Genomic DNA, 21,302 nt, shown 5'->3' on the forward strand with positions numbered 1-21,302 from the left:
GGATTAATATGTTACAATGATTGATGAAGTGACGGGGCCATAAGTACACAAAAGAGAGAGGATAGTGTATTTCCCCTTGCAGTATCCCTGTGAGGTAGAGAAGTGCTATTAGGCCCATTGTACAGAGGAGAAACTGAAACACAGGGTGCATTAAGTACCTTTCCTCAGGACACAAAGGAAATCTGTAGCAGAGGTGGGAACTGAACTCAGGTCTCCTAAGGATTAGGCGGGTGTCTTAACCACTGGATCAACCATTATTCAAAAGAAAATGCCCTCCTCCGCTGGGGACATGACTGAGGAGGTGGAAGTGACCGAGGGCACGTTTGCACTGCAGCTGGAGATATCATCTCTAGCAAGGAAGACCTGCCTGAGCTAGTACACTAAAAATGGTAGTGCGGTGGCACAGGTGGCAGGACGGGCTATCTGTCCCAAGTACAGCCCTGTCTAACACCCTAGGTACTGTCTGGGGCAGCTAGTCCATCCCACTGTCATGGCTACAGGGCTATTTTTAGCGTCAAATCATAGAACAATAGGACTGGAAGGGACCTCGAGAGGTCGTCTAGTCCATCCCCTGCGCTCATGGCAGGACTGAGTATTGTCTAGACCATCCCTGCTCTTAAAAATCTCCAATGATGGAGATTCCACCACCTCCCTGGGCAATTTATTCCAGTGCTTAACCACCCTGACAGTTAGGAAGTTTTTCCTAATCTCCAACCTAAACCTCCCTTGCTGGAATTTAAGCCCATTGCTTCTTGTCCTATCCTCAGAGGTTAAGGAAAATAATTTTATTCCCTCCTCCTTGTAATAACTTTTTATGTATTTAAAAACTGTTCTCCTGTCCCCTCTCATTCTTCTCTTCTCCAGCCTAAACAAACCCAATTTTTTCAATCTTCCCTCCTAGGTCATGTTTTCTAGACCTTGAATCATTTTTGTTGCTCTTCTCTGGCCGTTCTCCAGTTTGTCCACATCTTTCCTGAAATGTGGTGCCCAGAACTGGACACAATACTCCAGCTGAGGCCTAATCAGTGCAGAGTAGAGCGGAAGAATTACTTCTCCTGTCTTGCTGACAACACTCCTGCTAATACATCCCAGAAGGATGTTCGCTTTTAAAGCAACAGTGTTACGCTGTTGACTCATATTTAGCTTGTGGTCCACTGTGACCCCCAGATCCCTTTCTGCGGTTCTCCTTCCTAGGCAGTCATTTCCCATGTTGTATGTGTGCAACTGATTGTCCCTTCCTAAGTGGAGCACTTTGCATTTGTCCTTATTGAATTTCATCCTAGTTCCTTCAGACCATTTCTCCAGTTTGTCCAAATCATTTTGAATTTTAATCCTATCCTCCAAAGCACTTGCAACCCCTCCCAGCTTAGTATCATCTGCAGACTTTATAAGTGTTCTCTCTGTGCCATTATCTAAATCATTGATGAAGATATTGAACAGAGCCGGGCCCAGAACAGATTGCTGTATGCTAGCATCAATCACAGCAAGTGCACACGTCTACCCGAGCTGGAGATCACACTGCCAGCTCCAGTGGAGACGCCTCCTCTGAGAGGAGGGAGAACCCAGACAATCCGAGGGGAACAGTGGAGCAACAGTAAATAACATGTTGGGTGTTTTATTGCTCTTTATCCTCGGCAGGTAATTAACACCTTCGGGAGCTGGAGGAACAAGAGGCTTTGCATCCCTTGGAGGAAGCTGCTAATGAAAAGATCCTTCCACCAGATAGCTAAGGAAATTAAAACAAAACTCACCAGGAGCTGCTAACCAGCTTGCATTTAATAATGAAAAGCCACCAGTCTGAGAACCAGAGCGCCACAGGGAGGGAACAATCACGTCAGCCCTCTTGATTCATTTCTCCCCTTTTGCCTCAAGCAGCCACTCTGGCTGTTTGATAAATATGACTCCTTCTCTGCAGCGCAGCCCCTTTCCTTTCCTTAGGAGCAGAAATGAGAGGGGAGCGTGTAGTCAGTGACAGCTGGAGCATTCGCCTTCCACCTTGTGTTTTATATACCAGGAGGAGCTCCCAACACAACTGTGGTTGGGTTTGGGTCTCTTTTGGGTCCCCTTCCCTGCAGCCCTGGCTGTGCTTGGATCCCAGATGTAACAGGAATCGGAAAAGAGCTGAGCAGCTAGAGCAAAGGTACCTAGAGGGTGTGTCTACACTGCATGTTAAGCCCAGGCTTGACTCTGGTTTGAGCCCAAGCCCTGCTTCCATCCACACACAACTCAGTTGGACTTGGGTCAGCAAGTACTCAGGGCCCACATCATAGAACCCTGCTAGGGGGTTGGCTTAGAGCCTAAATCCAGCACAGACTCGGAATGACTCTAAGAACATCCCTATGCCAGAAGATGAGGGCAGTGAATTTCAGGTGGCCTGACCAATTCGGTGCATCCCAACTCACTATGGTTATAATCTGTATCTAAAAGGTGTTGTGTAACATGTCATCAGAAAACAAATCACTCACTGATCAGTAATATTCTTGCATGATGTACGCAAAGTCAACACGCAAAGGATTATACAGAGATGCTGAAATTATGACGACTCCAGGCATGTTGGCGGAGCTGCTAAACAAGTGTTTTCCAGACAAAGAACAGCAGTCCTGCTTGCTTGAATGTGTCTCCCAGGTAAACTGAGCAAGGCAGGACCAAAGCCAAAGAAAAGTCCATTTGCGTGGCAGGCAAGCAAAGCCGTCAGGAGAGCAAGTGGGGAAAAAGTGATCATTTAACCATCTCAGCGGGGGATGGAGACACCCCGGGAAGCCTTCCTGCCTCTTGGAGCAGGATCAAAGAACTTGGAGAGCGAGCCTTTTAAAAGGTTTTCTGGGCTATAAAGAGAGGTGCAGAGAACCCCTAAGTTACCCCTGGGAGGGGGCATAGCTCTGTGGTTTGAGCATTGGTCTGCTAATGGGCAGGGTTGTGAGTTCAATCCCTTAAGGGGGCCACTTAGGGAACTGGGGTAAAAAATTTGTCTGGGGATTGGTCCTGCTTTGAGCAGGGGGTTAGACTAGATACCTCCTGAGGTCCCTTCCAACCCTAATCTTCTATGATCCTTCAAACAAGGAAAACCAGCACCTTGGACTCTGCAGGGATCTGGACTAAGAGCTAGTCTGGAAAAGGAAAATCGGTGAGAACCTCTCTTGAAGACTGTAGCTTGTTATGCTAGGTCTTAGCCATTAGAAAGTGTATTTTTACTTTGGTTCATTGGTAACCCTTCCTATCCTTGTCCCTGTAGTGAGGAGGTGTGGTTCCCTGCCACCCCAGAGAGAGACAAACCCCATTGGACACCAGAGTGGGCGGAGCCAGGGAGCTCTGAGCCCGCCCCCTGAGGGTCAGGCATTGCCCCTAAAGGATAAAGGCCCAACATCAGGGCTTACTGGGGATGCAGCCACCGGGGAGGCCAGATGCCTCCAGCCTAGCGTGCACTTGGGAAAGCCCAGCGGCCTGCAGTAAACCCGAGGACTGGCCCGACCTGCCCCGCGCCAGCTACCCGGAGGAGTGGCCGAGCCTGCCAGCTCTCCCGAAGAACCCCTGGTGCTGGACCCCCGAGGACACCACCCCGACCCAGGCGCCTCAAGAGGGCGAGTTAGGAAGTAGCCCGGGGGCAGCCGACCCTAGTCTGGCTGCAGCACGGCCAGAGCCCATGTCAGTGTGTGTGGCCAGGATCCCCACTGACCTAGCAGCGGGTCTCCTGCCACTGCTAGGGCCCCATGGTGGGACACAGTGGAGTGGGAGGGCCTGTGTCTCCCCTGCCACCCCACTCCTGGGTGGCCATCTCCCCCTCTCCCCGGCCCTTTGGAGCCTTGGCCCTGGGCTTGCTATTAGGTACTGTTCTGCTCAGCCGCTGCCTGAGGGCCTGACTGACCTAGGGCCTGGGCTCACCATGAATATTTCTACCTTCGCTAAGGCCGTAATTCCCCACAAGAGCTATTCCCAAAGGTCGTGAGGCAGTGGGGTTCCCTGCTGCCCTGGAGAGAGACGAGCCCCAGCTAGCCTCCCGACAGTCCTTTATACTTGAACTCACTTAAAACCTCTCTCTCTCTCTGTCATTAAATACACTTGTTTTACTTTGGATCTAAACCGCCCCAGTGCTGTGACTGAACTGAAGGGATGGGTAGCTCCTGTCAAGATAACAAGCTGTCATTTCTGCCTCTTTAATGGAGCCGCAGACTTAATACCTTTGAGGAGGGTTTCAGGCCACTGCAGGGAGCCCGTTTGGGGGAAACTGCAGACTGGGGTTGCTTGGCACACAGTAACTGGGCCAGGGAAGCCCTCCATGCTTGGCTGCTGGTGGCCAGGCTGTGAGCCACAGGAGCAAAACTCTGAAAACACCCAGAGTTGCAGGGCAGCTGGTGACACGACCCTTCACTGCACCCCAAAACGTCATGGTGGGACTGACACCAGCTGGCTGTTTTCCCCGAGGTTTACACTTTACACCCTCAGACACTCGTTTTAAGCGATTCTCGAGTCAGAAGGTTGAGCTCAGTCGAGGGAAGGTGGCGGTTGGTTGTTTGCAGTTTGTTTATTTTGGGTGTAGGACACAGAGCGGAAGAAGGGGCAAGCCAAACAAGGAAAGATATGCTAAATGTAATAGGAAGTGGTGAGGCCATGTTGTTCGCATAACTCTTTTGTTTCCCATGGGGAAAAGCCAGCTGAGACGAGAACTTTTCTCATAGAATCTGACCCGCGAGAGGAAGAACGGATGAGTCCACAGAAATTCACAGAGGGTGCTGGGGCTGCAGCGGTGGGAGGACCCAGCCCTGCCTGCTCACTGCTGAGCCAAATATGGATGCAGCTGGGGAAGGAAAAACTGCAGCTAGAAACCCTTCAGTTCACGGGGGAGCTGGAAGAGAGGAGCAATGCTCAAAATCTGGGAACTAAGGAAGGAAAACAGCAGAGTCGTAACAAGGAATTTTTGCACCCGAGGCCAGGGCCGACTCCAGGCTCTTTGGTGGCAATTCGGCGACGGGTCCCTGAGTCCCTGTCGGAGGGAAGGACCCGCCGCCGAATTGCTGCCGAAGAATGAATGAAGCGGCAGCGGCAATTTGGCGTCAGGTCCTTCCCTCCGAGAGGGACTCAGGGACCCGCCAACAAATTGCCGCCGATTGCGGTAGAGCTGCGCACCTCCGCTTTGTGCACCCGAGGCGAGTGCCTCACTCGCCTCGCCCTTGTTACGGCACTGGAAAACAGCCTCCCTCCCTGAAAAGCCCCTCTGCTGGGGCAAGCCGGGCCCTGCACTCAAAGGATCAGACTGTGGCTCAGAGTGCAAGGGAACTTTTGGAAAGGTTTGAGAGCGATATACAGTTCTAGAAAACAGGACAGTCCCCGGCTCACACTCAGGCCCAAGCCCTGGCATTCTGCAGGGTGGCCGCCACCCAGGCCGCAGACGCGTGTCAGAAGGCCTGCGCAGTACAGGGTGGATGCTCTAGCACGGCCGTGAGACCCGGCTCCGGCCGCCGTAAGCCCGGGTTTGCAATGCAGTGTGGACACTCATGCACGGGCTTGAAAGCAGCAAGTCCCCAAGCCCCGGTCCCGCAGACTGGGGTTTACAGAGCAGTGTAGACATCCCCTTAGCATCTCCGAGAGCCCTCAACACGTCCCAGGGTCAGGAGCCCTCTTAAAGGAGCCTCCATGGAATCCCTGGATGTCTGCACAGGGGAAGGAAGAATTCAGGCAGTCGTACCCGGATCTGGATGGGAATGTGTGTATGGGGGTGGGAGGTGAGGAGATACTGGTCTTGTGTAGACCTTCTAGATTAACAGTGAGGGTGCGTAACTCGGTGGCCTGCCCCTTTAAGGGCCAGAAGCCGTGGGCTAGTCAGCCCTGTTCTATTAGCCCCACTACCCCGTGACTGAACAAAGAGCACAGATCACACCGGGTGGGTGAGCAGGACTTAGGACCCTGGGGGACTTAGGCCCCCCGATGCTGTGGCTGTGAAAGCTAATGCAATCCCTTGGATGGGTAGGGAGGGGACGACCAAGGGCAGGGAGGTGGTATTACCTCTCTATCCAGCACGAGTGAGAGACCGTTACTGGACACTGTGTCCAGTGCTGGCGTCTGCGTCCACGGAGGATGTTGAAGACCTGGGAGGGGTTCAGAAAAGAGCCACAAGAATGAATCAAGGTTCTGGAAAACCTGCCTTCTAGTGAGAGACTAAAGCAGCGCAATCTATTTCCTTTGTCCAAGAAAGCATCACGGTCTATAAGTACTTACATAGGGTGAGATTTCCAATGGCAGATGGCTCTTCAATCTAGCAGACAAAGGCATAGTGCTGCAGGAAGACAAATTCAGACTAGAAATAGTGTGCAATATATTTAATAATGAGCGTAATTAACCATTGGATCAACTTGGGGAGGGATGGATTCTTCATGGGGTCTTTAAAAGAAGACTGGATACAGCATTACCAACTCTCATGACTTTATCGCAAGTCTCGTAATAATCTGTGTTTTTCTTTAAGTGCCAGCTCCTGGATTCATGTGATTACATGAGATCCTCAGCTTTGATTGCTTTATAAATAAGTGTCTGGCCCTCATTGCTGCGGGGGAGGGTGGGAGGGGGAGGAAGCTTGAAAACATTAGCCTGAAAGGCTCAAAAAGCAGAACAGAAAAGAACCCAACATTTGATACTTTTTAAAATCTCATGACCTTTCAGCCCATGACCAAATGATTTTTCTTGTGACTTTTGAACACTTGGGGTTGACAAGCCTGTAGATGTCTTTTTAATAAGGTGTGCTGTAGTTTAGCCAGAAGGTGCGGCTGGGATAGAGGAATCACCGGAAGAGGTTCATGGCCTATGCTACGCAGCAGTACAGGCTAGAAGATTGTAATGAACCGCTCTAGCCTTGAAAATCTACAAGTCTCTCTATAGTCTTGGAAGGTGCGTAGGTGCCAATGATTTAATAATGGGCTCTTCAACGGAGCAGGGAAAGGTCTGACACAATCCAATGGCTGGAAGCTGAAGATAGACAAATGCCGACTGGAAATGAGGCGTACATTTTTAACAGTGAGACTAATTAATCACTGGAACGAGTTGCCAAGAGTCGTGGTGGATTCTCCATCACGGACAGTTTTTAAATCAAGACTGGCTGGTTTTCTGAAAGCTCTTCTCTAGGAGTTATTTGGGGGCAGGTCTCTGGCCTTGGGATCCATGAACCTACCCGTCAAGATACTTATGGGGCCTTCCTCATAGCATCGCAATCCATCCATCCCAGGTATTTGGAGGATGAGACAGTCAGGATGAGAGAAGGAAGCCGCACCCCTTGAGATGTCAGCTGCACGTGGGCTTGCTGCCCAGGCTTTGGTGAAATTCTCCGCTGTCCTATGCTGCCGGCACTGCCGTATGCCTGCTTCAGGCAGATTGTCGTAGTTCTACATGAGCAGTCAGGCTTGATAAAAAACCTCTGCAACTCTGTGCGTGCAAGGAGCCTCTCCCAACTTTGCCCCGATTCCAGCAGCTTACCTCCTGGTAGCCCCCCTCCAGCGACTACCTACAGCCCAGACGAGCCCGTGTGGTGCAGACACATATTCAAGCCTCTGTTGTTTTCTAGAACTCACCAGCAGCAGAGGCAATCGGCTGCTCCAGAAAGGACCTTCCCGCCTTCCTGGGCCAACTGATGCCCTCCGGGGCAAGTGGGAAGTTGAACTCCCAAGAAGCAATGGGGCAAGATGCAGCGAAAAAACCCCAGCAAGCGAACTGGCCTTTCTAGGTACAGCGGGTTGGAATTTTTCCTTTTTTCTTAAACCTCAAATGATCATTTGACAATATTTTGGGGATCTTTGTTAACAAATAAATACATCCCCCCCACAAGTTTTTCTCCTCCAACTGGAAAGGTTTTGGTTTTCTGTTGTCAGAAGTAAATAAATAAAATAAAAATTTCCATGAAAACCCCCAAAATATCAAGGAAAAGTGTCAGAGAAAATCAAAATATTTTCATTTTTAAAATTTTTCACACACTCTCTCTCTCTCTCTCTCTCTCTCACACACACACACACACACACATACATTTGTTACAGGTGGGAACTTTGCCAGCCAGATGCTCATTCACGAACACAGGGTTCATGATCTCCCCAGGCGTCGCTGATCCAGAAGCCCTGGCCATTTCAATGGGAGAGTCCATCTGAGAACAGCAAATTTAAACCCCCTTCCCTGGCATCAAATGTAAAAGTCTCTGTATATAGCCTGCCTAATTAATCAGAACCAATTTCCATCTGCACTATCCCAGCCATCGCCCCCAGCTTCTCTCGAGCTGTCAGAGACATATGGATAGAAAGGAACGCGAAACCTAACGTGCTGAGCCCTGCATTCCTCTGGCTCGGATTGGAACTCTACAGAGCAACTCGCCCCAGGATGTCACCGCTCAGAGAAATGAATTTCACAGAGGTTTGTGATTAAGACACATTCTCTCAAGGCTAGACTGGCAGGGCCAGCTCTACTGTTTTCACCGCCCCAAGCAGCGTGCCAAATTGCCGCCACGGACGGCGGAGGCAGTCCATGTGCCCTTAGGGCGACACGCGCGTTTCCGCGGCGGCAGAAATTCAGCGGCAGCTTCTACGTTCAGCTACCTGAAGCGGCAATTCGGCGGCTTCTGTCTTCTGGCTGAAGACAGAAGCTGCCGCCAAATTGCCGCTTCCGCGGGAATGTGCATGCTGCCCTAACGGCACGCAGACTGTCTCTGCTGTCGCGGCGGCAATTCGGCGCGCTGCTTGGGGCGATGAAAACACATGGACTGCCGCCCCTTGCAGACTACCGCCCCAAGCACCTGCTTGGAATGCTGGTGCCTGGAGCCGGCCCTGTAGGCTGGACATTTCATTTCATTTCACAGCCTGTATCTGTGTTTAAGACGAAATGGAAAAACACAGTTAGAGACAAGGATCAGGCCAAAAGAGCTAACATCTATGTTTCCCTAAGACACTGCGCCTGGTTCCCATCTTATTTACCCAGAAAAGCTCCTTTGGCCCAGACTCTTCTGCCACAATGTAGCTTCTTTACGCCACTCCGGCATTTTGCTGGAGGGCCGGGAGAGCTGAAACACTCACTAATACGCTCTGGCTATTCTCAGCTGGCGTATTGGCCCTGGGGACCATAGTCAGCCAACGTACTTTAGAGCAGCCTCGAGGCTGCTCTGAACTATGCCAAAACAATCCCAGAACAGGCCCCAAGGTCAGGGAGTCACAACTGACTCTTATGCAGCCTCTGCTGGGCACAGCGCTAATCTAGGCATTTGATTCCAGTGGAGTTACTCCTGATTTACACCTAGTGTAAGAATCAAAAGCAAACTCAGGCCCTATTAATCCGACATCCTGGAGCAGGAGAATGTAATTAAGCTACTGTCAATTCTTCTCACTCCAGTGATTATGAAATGAGCACGGCCTGCCACCTCCTCTGCGTCTTGGCTTGAAATGTCAGTGGGAAAGCATCTGCATGGTGTCTCTGGCCACGTTCCCTGCCTGCAGCTGAATGAGTTTATACACTGAAAACCACTGGGGATCAGCCCAGCTCCGCTGACTGCAAGGCCCACCGACACCAGCTGGCTCAGTGTTAGCAGGGCACCTCTTGGATTTTCAGAGGTTCCCTAGTGTGATGAGGGTAACACATATTGTTGCCAGTCAGATAACATGGGCTGGTGTAACGATACCTGCAGCGACTCAAGAGTGTGGGTACCGACCTCAGGGCAGACTGCTAAGAACCAGGACACAAACCCCAAACTGGCTGTGAGTTCTGAATTTAGCTTTCGCCAACCAGTTATCAAGTGTAAATTCCTCAGGCGACATTACAGCCTTACCATGGAGCCATAGACAGTCCCCTCGGGTTCTCCGGTCTGTGTCATCACCCAGGAGAGCCTCCTTTATGATAGATGGTCCTGAACACCAAGCATCACACCAACATTCAGGTTACTCCCAGTCCGAAAGGACCAGTCACTTACCCCAGGTAGCACCTTGGATCTCACGCCAAAGACAGCGCTTGTAGCCAGTCCTATAATAAACTGTGTACAGATTTATTAAATAAGTAAAAGGAAACAAAAGAGTGATTTACAAGGTTAAAGCAGGTAAACATACACACAAATGAGTTACAGTCTTAAGTTTCAAAAGGTAATAGATGCTTTTATAATAAGCAATCTTTATATGACATTTACGGATCTCTTGCTTATGCCTAGTAAACCTGGCCCCATACAGACCAAGCAGCATAGAGATCCAGTTCCTTCTTGTTAGGGGTTTTTCTTCACCTTCTCCCTTGTGCACTGAGATGCAAGCTCAGCTGACAGGAGGAATCCCCTTGTATGACTCATCTTAACTAGGGGAAGGCAAAAGAACAAGCATCCTTTGTCCTCTTTATCAACCCACAATAGTCCGACTGGTGTCGCTGACCTTTCCTGTGGAGCGAAATGTAACTGGGCGGGAAGAGGCGGGGTGGTATGGAGCAGGGGCAGGGAAAGGCAGGGGGTGGATGGAGTGGGGGCAGGGCCTGGGGCAGAGCTGGGGGCGAGCACCCCCCGGTACTTTAGAAAGTCGGTGCCTGTGACTACACATGTCCCGGTAGACTAGTGTCAGGAGACAGTGGGGTCTAGTGGATGGTGTGCTGGCCTGGAAGTCAGGAGACCTGCAGTCTAGTCCCAGCTCTTGCTGTGTGGCTTTAGACAAGTCATTTCCCCTCCCTCTGCGTCTGTTTCTCCTCCCACTCGTGTCTATTTCAACCGGGGCCAGGCACTGTCCTATAGCATTGCAATGGCCACCAAGGCCCCAGTCAAAATCAGGGCCTGGCTGGGGTAGGCACGGGGTGCACACATCGTGAGAGACAGCCCTGGCCCAAACAGCTTGCCATCTCTACCACATGTAAGGAAAGTGCATTCTACAGGTGGGGAACCGAGGCAGAGCAGAGCCAGAGGCTGGGCTGCCTCAGTCAGCGTGGGAGCCAGAAAGAACCACCGCAGCCTCTCTAAAGAATCCCCTGCGTGTTCATTGCAGCTGCATGTGTCTCTTCTGTCCCGCAGGGGACACTACTGTACAGGAAGCAACATGGCTGGAGTTAATTTTATAACCCATGCATCATTCAGGGCAATTTTGACACCTGTCCCTATAATGGATGTTCTGCGGATTAAGTAGGTTTGGCTCATTAAGGAGCCAGGGTATTAAGGAGCCAAATTCCAGCTCTGGGGTCTACAGCAATCGGCTTCGAGAAGGAAGGGAAAGTGAGAGCTGACCTGATTTTAACACCCTTCTGCAGCTGACAACTCCACCCATGTTCGTTCCCCGCCAGCATCTCCATCCGCAGCTCTGGGAGCTGCCATGAAAACAGTCACTCGCTCGCGCCGGAGATGTCCCCCGGCACTTGAGCGAGGGCTTCTGCCTTGTCAAAACATACTTTTAATTGCACAGCAAATGCCCTGACACATCCTCCAAGATTATTGTTGTTATTAAGCATTTGCATTCGGTGCCTTTTGGCCCAAAGCATCGTGCATATTTTAAGGCTCTGTTAGAAAAGGGTTTAATAAAAACATCTATTAGGTATGCGTATTTTATACATACCCCATAATGCAGTGCGATGAGCTGAGTCGTGTGTGTGTGTGTGTGTGTGTGTGTGTGTGTCACAACTATCCTCTGCTGGGTCACAACTGCTGGTAGTAGAGAGAGCCGGAAGCATGGGCCTGGTGCAAGGCCTGAGACCTGAACCAAAGTCAGCAAAAGTTACACTACAAGCAACAGTCAGGCCCTGTCAAAAGCAGAGGCTTGCCAAGGCAGTGTCCGGTATACGAACTCGGCACCAGTATTGCTAAAACACACTGAATATGTAAATACACCCTGGCAATCCACCACAAGAACACTCCAACCTAGCACACGATAAGATGGTTTGACAAAAGTGATGAATAGTGATATCTTGTCTGAAACATCAGGAGTAAAAGTACAAAGACAGGTGGTGAATAGGAATGTTTTGTCTGGAACATCAGGAGGAAAGTACAAGGGGAGGTAACAAACATGTCATGACACGCGTAAGGTGATTTGTAAATTGTTTATCCCAGATTGTCTCACTCTGTAAATGTTGGGATACCTCTCTTTAACCCTTCGTCCAGCCTAGGGGACAATGGAAAGTCCCACCAATGACTAAGCTGTGTCCTCTTGTCATGGCCATACATGTATTAAGAAGGACATAAGAACGGCCACACTGGGTCAGACAAAGGTCCATCTAGCCCAGTATCCTGTCTTCTGACAGTGGCCAGTGTCAGGTGCCCCAGAGGGAATAAACAGAACAGGTAACCATCCAGTGATCCATCCCCCATCTCCCATTCCCAACTTCTGGCAAACAGAGGCCAGGGACACCCTCCCTGCCCATCCTGGCTAATAGCCATTGATGGACCTGTCCTCCATGAACTTCTCTAGTGCTTTTTTGAACCCTGTTATAATCTTGGCCTTCACAACATCCTCTGGCAAAGAGTTCCACAGGTTGACGGTGCGTTGTGTGAAGAAATACTTCCTTTTGTTTGTTTTAAAGCTGCTGCCTATTAATTTCATTTGGTGACCCCTAGTTCTTGTGTTATGAGAAGGAGTAAATAACACTTCCTGATTTACTTTCTCTGCACCAGTCATGATTTTATAGCCCTCTATCATATCCCCCCTTAGTCCTCTCCTGTCCAAGCTGAAAATTCCGTGTCTTATTAATCTTTTCTGAGATGGGGCGACCACATCTGCACGCACTATTCAAGGTGTGGGCGTACCATGGATTTGTATAGGGGCAATATTATATTTTCTGTCTTATTACCTATCCCTTTCCTAACATTCTGTTCGCTTTTTTGACTGTCACTGCACGTTGAGTGGATGATGTCAGAGAACTATCCACAATGACTCCAGGATCTCTTTCTTGAGTGGTAACAGCCAGTTTAGGCCCGATCATTTTATATATATAGTTGGGATCATGTTTTCCAGTATAGATTACTTCACATTTATCAACATTGTACAGCAGTGTTGCATTATCTTGGTGGGTCCTGTGCTTATTGGCGGATTTGCTCGCCTCACAGACTGCCATGGGGATTCTCTTATCACTCAAGTGGTAGATGTTTGTGTTTTGGAGCAGGAGGTTCTGCGTTCTAGGTGTGCAGCAGAAAGACTATTGTGTAGTCCTAGATGGCCCCAGAGTTTATTGCATTATGTGAGTGTGATGTTTGTCACTGTCTCCTCAATGTTCTAAGCTCCTGTGGCACGGTCTGGGAGCAAGACAAGACTTATGTTCATAGACTCTATGGCCAGAAGGGACCACTGTGATTATCTAGTCTGACCTCCTTTGCACCAAAAACTGACATCTTAGGGTTTTATACTGCTGCCCATCCCCGTCAAGCCTGGGCTAGATAATGGAGTGACTGATACCGGACTCCATTAATAAAGAATTCAAGGAGGGTAACATCATGTGACAAACATTTAACTCACTTGAGGTCAACAGCGTTATCTTGGCATTACACCTCTGGGCGGGTGATCAGTCCCTGGTCTGATGGGACCTTTCACCTGAGTAGATCCAGATGTTGTGGAGACATCATGCATGATACCGGGGATCTCTGCATAGAAATTAACAAAAGTTAAACCATGGCCAATCCCAGGTGTTTGCTTCCTATTTAACACAACTACTGTATACAACAGCCCATGCACCACAACCTTAACTGTGCCCCTCGGCAATGCCAGCCCTGCAGCATCACTTGTACCCGCCCTCCTGCACATGATGCTTTACCACACCAATCACCATGCTTATTCTGCAGCTCATTTGCATGCTCCAATTCTATTGGTGGCCCCTTCATGGGACTGAGGCTGTGCTCATCCAGGCAGAGCTGGTGGGGGGCTGGGGAGTGGCTGTTCTCTGGGGCATGGCTCCCTCTCAGCTGCATAGCCCCACCCTATTGCAAGTTTCATGCTGGCCAAGGGTTTGATCCAGCTCCATTGAAGTCAATGGAAAGACTCCCATTGACTGTCATGGGAGGAACCCAGGGGGTGGACAGCAAGAATCACAGGACTCCAGTGCGGATGTCCTTAATCTCCATGGGTTCCTTGGGGATCTAGGCACAAAGCAGGGGAATTGTGGATTTTGGGGGATTGACTCCCTGCTATTCCCAGCAGAGCAAACCTTGTCCCCTGACATCCCTTAACCCTGAGCAATAAGGAGCTGTGGGCCCAGGGCCATGAGAGGTGCATTTCTATAGCTTATCTCGGACACAGCAAATCGAGGATTTGTCCTGCCAGCTCCCAGACTCCCTGAATTTCAGTCACTGGGAAAAGATACAAATGATCTGAAAATTAAAAGAAAAAAAATGTAGGGAAAAGTCATCAGTTTAGTGCATGCCTGAGAGCTTGCCACATGCAATCTTTAACAGATGTCCCAGCCAGATGGCTTGCTAGCCATGGCAGTAGCTGGTCTCTTTCTAATATCTTCATTCCCCGAGCTCATTTTCTGATAGTTCTGTGATGAGGGGGAGAGGTCTGCAGCAGCTTGTTTCTGTGTGTAGTGTAGAGATCGCTTGCCCAGTATTGAAATGCAACCACCTCTGGGGTGGAACATTTCAGCCATGCTAAGAAGCACTTTCTAAGAGTAATAGTGAGGAATGATTGTGACGTGCACTCCATATGAAAATATGCTAATAAGTGCAAATATAATGTAACTGGAATATGCTTCATGCAAAAGGTCTCTTGTAGGGTATCATTACAAAGTTTATAATCTACTGTGTGTGTTCATCCTATTTGTATGAATGTATCATTCTTGCATCTGAAACTAGAAATATGAAGTATTACTCTGAAGTCCTATTGTAATTATGCAAAGTGTGGGCCATTAATGGTGGTTTGGAATCTTGATGGCTCCCATTAACTAGGACAATTGGCTATAGATGGCTCTGTTTACTTGCAAGCCTTCCTGTGAGTCAGGCAGGGAAGAATGAAGGCTTGGGGGGTCTCACAGGACATGTGACCATGTCACCTGGTACTGGTAATTTACTTTGTTCTGTCTGTTATTACTTGGAACGACTTAAATCCTACTTTTTTATATTTAATAAAATCACTTTTTACTTATTAATTAACCCAGAACGAGTAATTAATACCTGGGGGAGCAAACAGCTGTGCATATCTCTCTATCAGTGTTATAGAGGGTGAACAATTTATGAGTTTACCCTGGATAAGCTTTATACAGAGTAAAATGGATTTATTTAGGGTTTGGACCCCATTGGGAACTGAATATCTGCGTGCTGGAGACAGGAACACTTCTTAAGCAGTTTTCAGTTAAGCTTTTGGGGGACGTGATTCAGACCTGGGTCTGCATTTGCAGCAGGCTAGAGCGTCTGGCTCAACAAGGCAGGGTACTGAAGTCCCAAGCTGCCAGGGAAAACTAGCTCAGAGATAGTCTCAGCACATCAGGTGTCAGTCCCAAGGGGGTCTCTGTGGCCCAACCCATCACAAAGATTTCTCCAGTCAAAACTGCAGCAGGACTATCCTTTGCTAAGTATATGCATGGTGCAGCAGACAATGGGGCTGTGATTTTGGTTGGGGAGTCTAGGTGATGCTGTGATAAGCGAAGAAGAATGGGTGGGGTACATACCTAGCACTCAGGAGACCTGGATTCAATGTCCAGCTCAGACGAGGCGCTAGGCTTCAGGAGAAGTGGGTTCAAATCCTCATTCTTCCCCTGACTGAGCTTGCGTGTGTTACTCAAAAGCATAATCTTTTGACTTTGAATGAAAGCAGTCCCTTTGATAGCGCAGAAAACGTGATCTTTTTTATCATGATCAGCCAATAATATGCTCTTCCTTTTTCCTGTCTAGGCTCTCCACCCCTCCATGGCAAACACATGGCACCAGGAAACAGACCCACCTTCTGCAGGCAAAGAGAAAGAGTCCAAGATGGGCAGATAGGAGAGATTCTAGCTAAACTGAATCAGCAGATACAGTTCCAGAAGGACCAAATGGAGTATCAATAGGATAAGAACGGGCATGCTGAGTCACACCAAAGGTCCATCTAGCCCAGTGTCCTGTCTTCCAACAGTGGCCAGTGCCAGGTACTTCAGAAGGAATGAACAGAACAAGGCAAATATTGAATGATCCATTCCCTGTTGTCCAGTCCCACCTTCTGGCAGTTGGAGGTTTGGGGATACCCAGAGAATGAGGTTGTGTCCTGACCATCTTGGTCAATGGCTATTGATGGATCTATCCTCCATGAGCTTATCTGATTCCTTTTTTAACCCAGTTATACTTTTGGCCTTCACAACATCCCCTGGCAGGTTGACTGTGTGTTGTGTGATGAAATACTTCCTTTTGTTTGTTTTAAACCTGCTGCCTATTAATTTCATTGGGTGACCCCTAGTTCTTGTGTTAAGTGGTAGGTAGCAGTTTCCTATTCACTTTCTCCATACTAGTCATTATTTTATAGACCTCTATCATATCCCCCCTTTTCCAAGCTGAAAAGTCCCAGTTTGTTTAATCTCTCCTCAGATGGAAGCTGTTCCGGACCCTTAATCATTTTTGTTGCCCTTCTCTGTACGTTTTCCAATTTGAATAGATCTTTTTGGAGATGGGGCGACCAGAACTGCATGCAGTATTCAAGGTGTGGGCACACCAGGGACTTATATAGTGGCATTTTGATATTTTCTGTTTTATTATTTATCCCTTTCCTAATGGTTCCTAACATGCTGTTCGCTTTTTTGACAGCTGCTGCCCATTGAGCTGATGTTTTCGGAAAACTATCCACGGCGAATCCAAGGTCTCTTCCTTGAGTGGCAACAGGTAATTTAGACCCCAGCATTTTGTATGTATAGTTGGGATGATGTTTTCCAACGTGCATTCCTTTGCATGTATCAACATTGAATTTCATCTGCCGTTTTCTTGCCCGGTCACCCTGTTTAGTGAGATCCCTTTTGTAGCTCTGCTCAGGCATCTTAGGACGTAACTATCTTGAGTCATTTTGTATCGTCTGCAAATGTTGCCACCCCACCGCTCACCCCCTTTTCCAGATAGTTTATGAATTTGTTTGTGATGCTGGCAGGCCAGGAGCTAGTTCATGCGAAGGTCCCCATGTCTCGACTAGCCACTAGCAGAGACATACCTGGAATCCGTCTGGCTCACTTGTGGGTTGATACTGATAAAATAGGTACGAGAATTATAAGAAAGTGTTTAGTGTTTAGACTATCGAGGGCTTGTGAGCTGCTGCCTGCTCTGATCCTACATGTATTATCTGTGTTCCAGAGTGTAATATAATATCTGAGCTGTTGCACTGGGAGCCTCTGGGACCGTGTGAATCACCATGCAGGAGATGGACGTTAATTAGTGCAAAGAGCTGCCCTTCTACAGACATTGTTACGCCTCTTCCAAAAGAGGTGAGCCATCAGTACCAGACGGGCTGTGGCTGGAGCTCACAGCTGGAAACCCCACATCTGGACTGAGGAATCATCAACAAAAGGACGAAAGACGCTCAGTGTTTGTTCTTCTCTCCGCACCAGGAAGATGAGTCATGCGAGTGGACTCCTCCCAGCAGCGGAGTTGGTAGCTCCACGCACAAGGCAGGGACGGTGGGTGGGGGATAAAAATCCACAAACCAGAGGAACGAAGGGTCTCTACGGCGTCAGATGAGGCAGAGCGTTGGCAGGTACAAGCAAAGATCCCCAGCTGCTTAGTCTGGGTTAGCCCCAAAGGACAAAGTCAGCTTGCTGACTGCAGAAGCCTCTATTACTTCTTAAAACCTAAGATGGGAACTCGTTTGCATGTCTATAGTTGCTTGCTTTAATCTTGCAAATATCACCTTCGTTTCCTTTCCTAGTTAATAAATCTTTAGATAGTTTATTACGGGATTGGCTACAAGCGTTGAGATCGAAAGTGCAATTGACCTGAGGTAAGCGACTGGTCCTTTGGGATCAGGAGTAGCGTGAATATTGCTCTGGGCCTTGGGGTAAGGGGCCAGCTATCAGAGATGTGCTGTCTCAGGAGGCGAGGCAGACCAGAGTACACAAGGGGACTGTCTGTGACTCTATGTTCCGGCTGTTGGAAGGTGTGGAAGCAGGGAAAGGCCTGGGGCGTTTGCACTTGGGGCTGTTGGCTGGGGAAATCTAAGCTCAGCCAATCTGGGTTTGTGACCTGGTTTTTAACAGTCTGCCATTAGGCTAGGAGGACTTGTGGCACCTTAGGGACTCACAAATTTATTGTAGCATAAGCTTTTGTGGGCTACAGCCGACTTCTTCGGATGCATCTGATGAAGTGGGCTGTAGCCCACGAAAGCTTATGCTGAAATAAATTTGTTAGTCTCTAAGGTGCCACACGTGCTCCTGTTCTTTTTGCTGATACAGACTAACACGGCTGCTCCTCTGACACCTGCCATTAGGCTGGTACTTGTGCTCTTGTGTCACCAGTGGCAGCAGAGGCAGATTAGGGGTTTGTGGGGCCCTGGGCAAGAGCAAGCGGGGGCCCCTTCCCACCCCTTCCACCTGCAGTCCCGCCTGCCCCTCCTCCCCCGCCCGGCATGCTTGCCAGGGAGCAGGGCTGGGGCATGGGCGCTTCCCCCGCTCCCCGCAGGAGCACCGGGCAGGTGGAGTGGATTGGGGTAGGCGTCTTTGGTACTTTTCTCACTATGCAAATGTTAAATTTAATTACATTATGGTCACTATTACTGCACCGTTCCGCTAGATTCACCTCTTGGACCAAAGCTAAGGCACACAGAGATGCAGTGATTTGACCAAGGTCACGCTGGGAGTCTGTGATGAGCTGGGATCAAGCCCTGACCCTGCCTTGCCTCACGCCAGGTAACCGGGTGCTGATGCTGGGCTCTGACTCCTGGGAATCAAAGCCGTATCCCTTCAGTGTAGACATGGGGAAACTGAGGCACGCCATGGTTAAGGCCCACCTTTTCAAAGTGTCCACTAATTTTGGGTGCCCCCTCTGAGATGCTCAAGGTCTGGTGTGCACATTCAGCTCCCAGTTATTCTGATGGGAGTTGTGTATGCTCATCTCTTCAGAAAATCAGGTTCCTAGCCATCTCCCTAGGAAATTGAAGCACCAGAAATTGCCTGCAGCTGCTGGAAGTTTTGGCCTACGTGACTTGTCAGAGACCAGAGAGCCAGGACTAGGACAAAAACTCAGGGGTCCTGCTCCCCCACATCCCGCCCTAGTCACTGCTGATTCCAGTTGAACCTGTTTTCTTAAATGTTGGCCTGTAGCTACTTTTGAATCCGGATGGTCCCGAGCTGGAAAATTCAGACCTGGCTTTGGAGTAACACAAAGTTTGGGGGCTGGGTGCATCTTGACTGTTCAGAATACACAGGTTTCCCTCTTCAACCTGCACCAGTCTCCTCAGATGAAGTTTTCATCCTCTCAGCGTTCTTGGGGGAGGAGAAAGGCCGCAGTCTGCTGCCACTGTTCCCTAGTTTATATCCTTAGTCCATGTGCCTAGAAGACACTTGCCCAGACATGGCCTGGTGGGCTTTGCTGAGTCACTGGGTTGGGCGATCCCCCGGCGCGGTCTGGTACAACTGAGTCATGGGGTCCCGTAGTCCCCATTGGGTGGCGCTTGGACAGCCCTCATTGAATTGTAAATCCCTTGATTACAACTCTCCTGCTGATTAACGGTCGTTGAGCACCCCCCTGGGCGGGGTTCCTTTGTACGTCACTAGCAAATGTACAGCATATTTCATTAACAACCACGCAGCAAAATCTCATAACTCCATACACACTCACAACATACATATTTGGCCAGAACAGCAGGCTTCAGCAGATCATGACCTTTGATATGCTACCTTACATGGCGTGCTTTGTATGAAATATCACAGCTAGGAGGGTTACAGGGTGCCATTTTGAGGTACACTTTGTGTCACGGAGGTTTGTCCAAAATCTAGAGCCACCAGTAACTGCAGGGCACCTCATGGTTTCATATTACCCTGTGATTACAGAGTCATTATATGGCTAATATGCCACGTGCAATGAAGCAAATGCTAATGGGTTCATCAAACGGCTGCCAAAAAGAACTAGAAAAAAACCCCAACCAGCCAGACACAGAGACTCCGAAATTAGCAGAATTATCAAGTAGTTTCCTTTCGTGTCGTCTTGCACAAAGGAAGGGAGCGCTGACTCCACGAGCAGCCATCAATTAGATGTGCAGAAGGCAGTAATGGATTTCTGTGAAATCAATGCCAGCCGGCAAAGGAGGCTCTTGTGTGCAGGTGATTAGACAATGCGCAACATGAGCAATGCAGATAATCATCTTGTATTTGAACACGCCTGGGGAATAGCAGGACCACGTGGCAAACGCACCTCCAGGTCTGCGGCTTGCCTTCAGAGTGACGGACAACGGACTGAAGTTCGCTGCCGCAGATTTTACGTCCTTCCAAATGCAATGTCATTTTGACAGCCCACGTTACCCACAAGCGAATAGGGAGGCTAAGCGGGCTGTACAGAGAGCCCAGAAAGTCCCACAGAAAGAAGACCCATTCCTTGTTCTTCTGAGTTACAGCTCAACATCAGTAGCAGCTACTGGATAGAGTCCAGCACAGCTCCTGCTGGGAAGACAACTCAGGGCTACTGTTCCAGCTTTGGAAAAGAACCTGTCTTCAAAGCGGCCAGACGCGACGAGAGTAGCCAGATCGGCTAAAAAGGCTAAAAGATCTTATGAACGCTTTTACAACGGATGTCCGTCAGTCAGAGGATGGCCAAGTCTGGACCACCTTCATGGCAAATGAGATGGGGAAAAAGAGATGAACAACAGCAGCTGTCATAAAGAAAAATAATCCAGCCTCGAGGTCATATGTGACCAGGACTGACAGCGGAGATTTCGACATCAACAGTTTGTTCCTCAGAAAGAACAATCAATGGCACGAACGCCACCAGTGGCGGGTGCAGAACAAGATGACAATGACTCAAGGATTCCAAACGGACCCCGGTGAGGCGTTGCGACGCATGGACAGATCCAATGACCAAGTTGTTACACGTTCAGGTCGTCTCGTTAGAAAACCAGCCCGATCCAGAGACGCCAAACAGCCTGATCCGTACTGTGCTTTAAAGACAGTATGATAATGTCGCTGTCGTCGTGGGCTGGCTGGTAGAAGTTAAAGGGGGAGAGGAAATGGAATGATACCGTAAACCGTTCAGCTGCTGGGCGTCACTATGTGTCAAATACCTTATTTGTAAACGAACCTCTGCCAGACCTGGCAGAGCACCCAAGGATCATGAGGAACACACTGCGTGTATTAGCCAGCTCCGTAGCCAGGCCAGGCCTGGTACAGGAGCGTGACACCGGTGACACCCCGAGCCGTGGATTCTGCCCTGGCAGAGACCTGTACTTTGCAGGAGTGCCTGCCATAACCTGCCTGCCCGG

The sequence above is a fragment of the Mauremys mutica genome, chromosome 1, assembly GCF_020497125.1.
Source record: "Mauremys mutica isolate MM-2020 ecotype Southern chromosome 1, ASM2049712v1, whole genome shotgun sequence".
Lineage (NCBI taxonomy): Eukaryota > Metazoa > Chordata > Testudines > Geoemydidae > Mauremys > Mauremys mutica.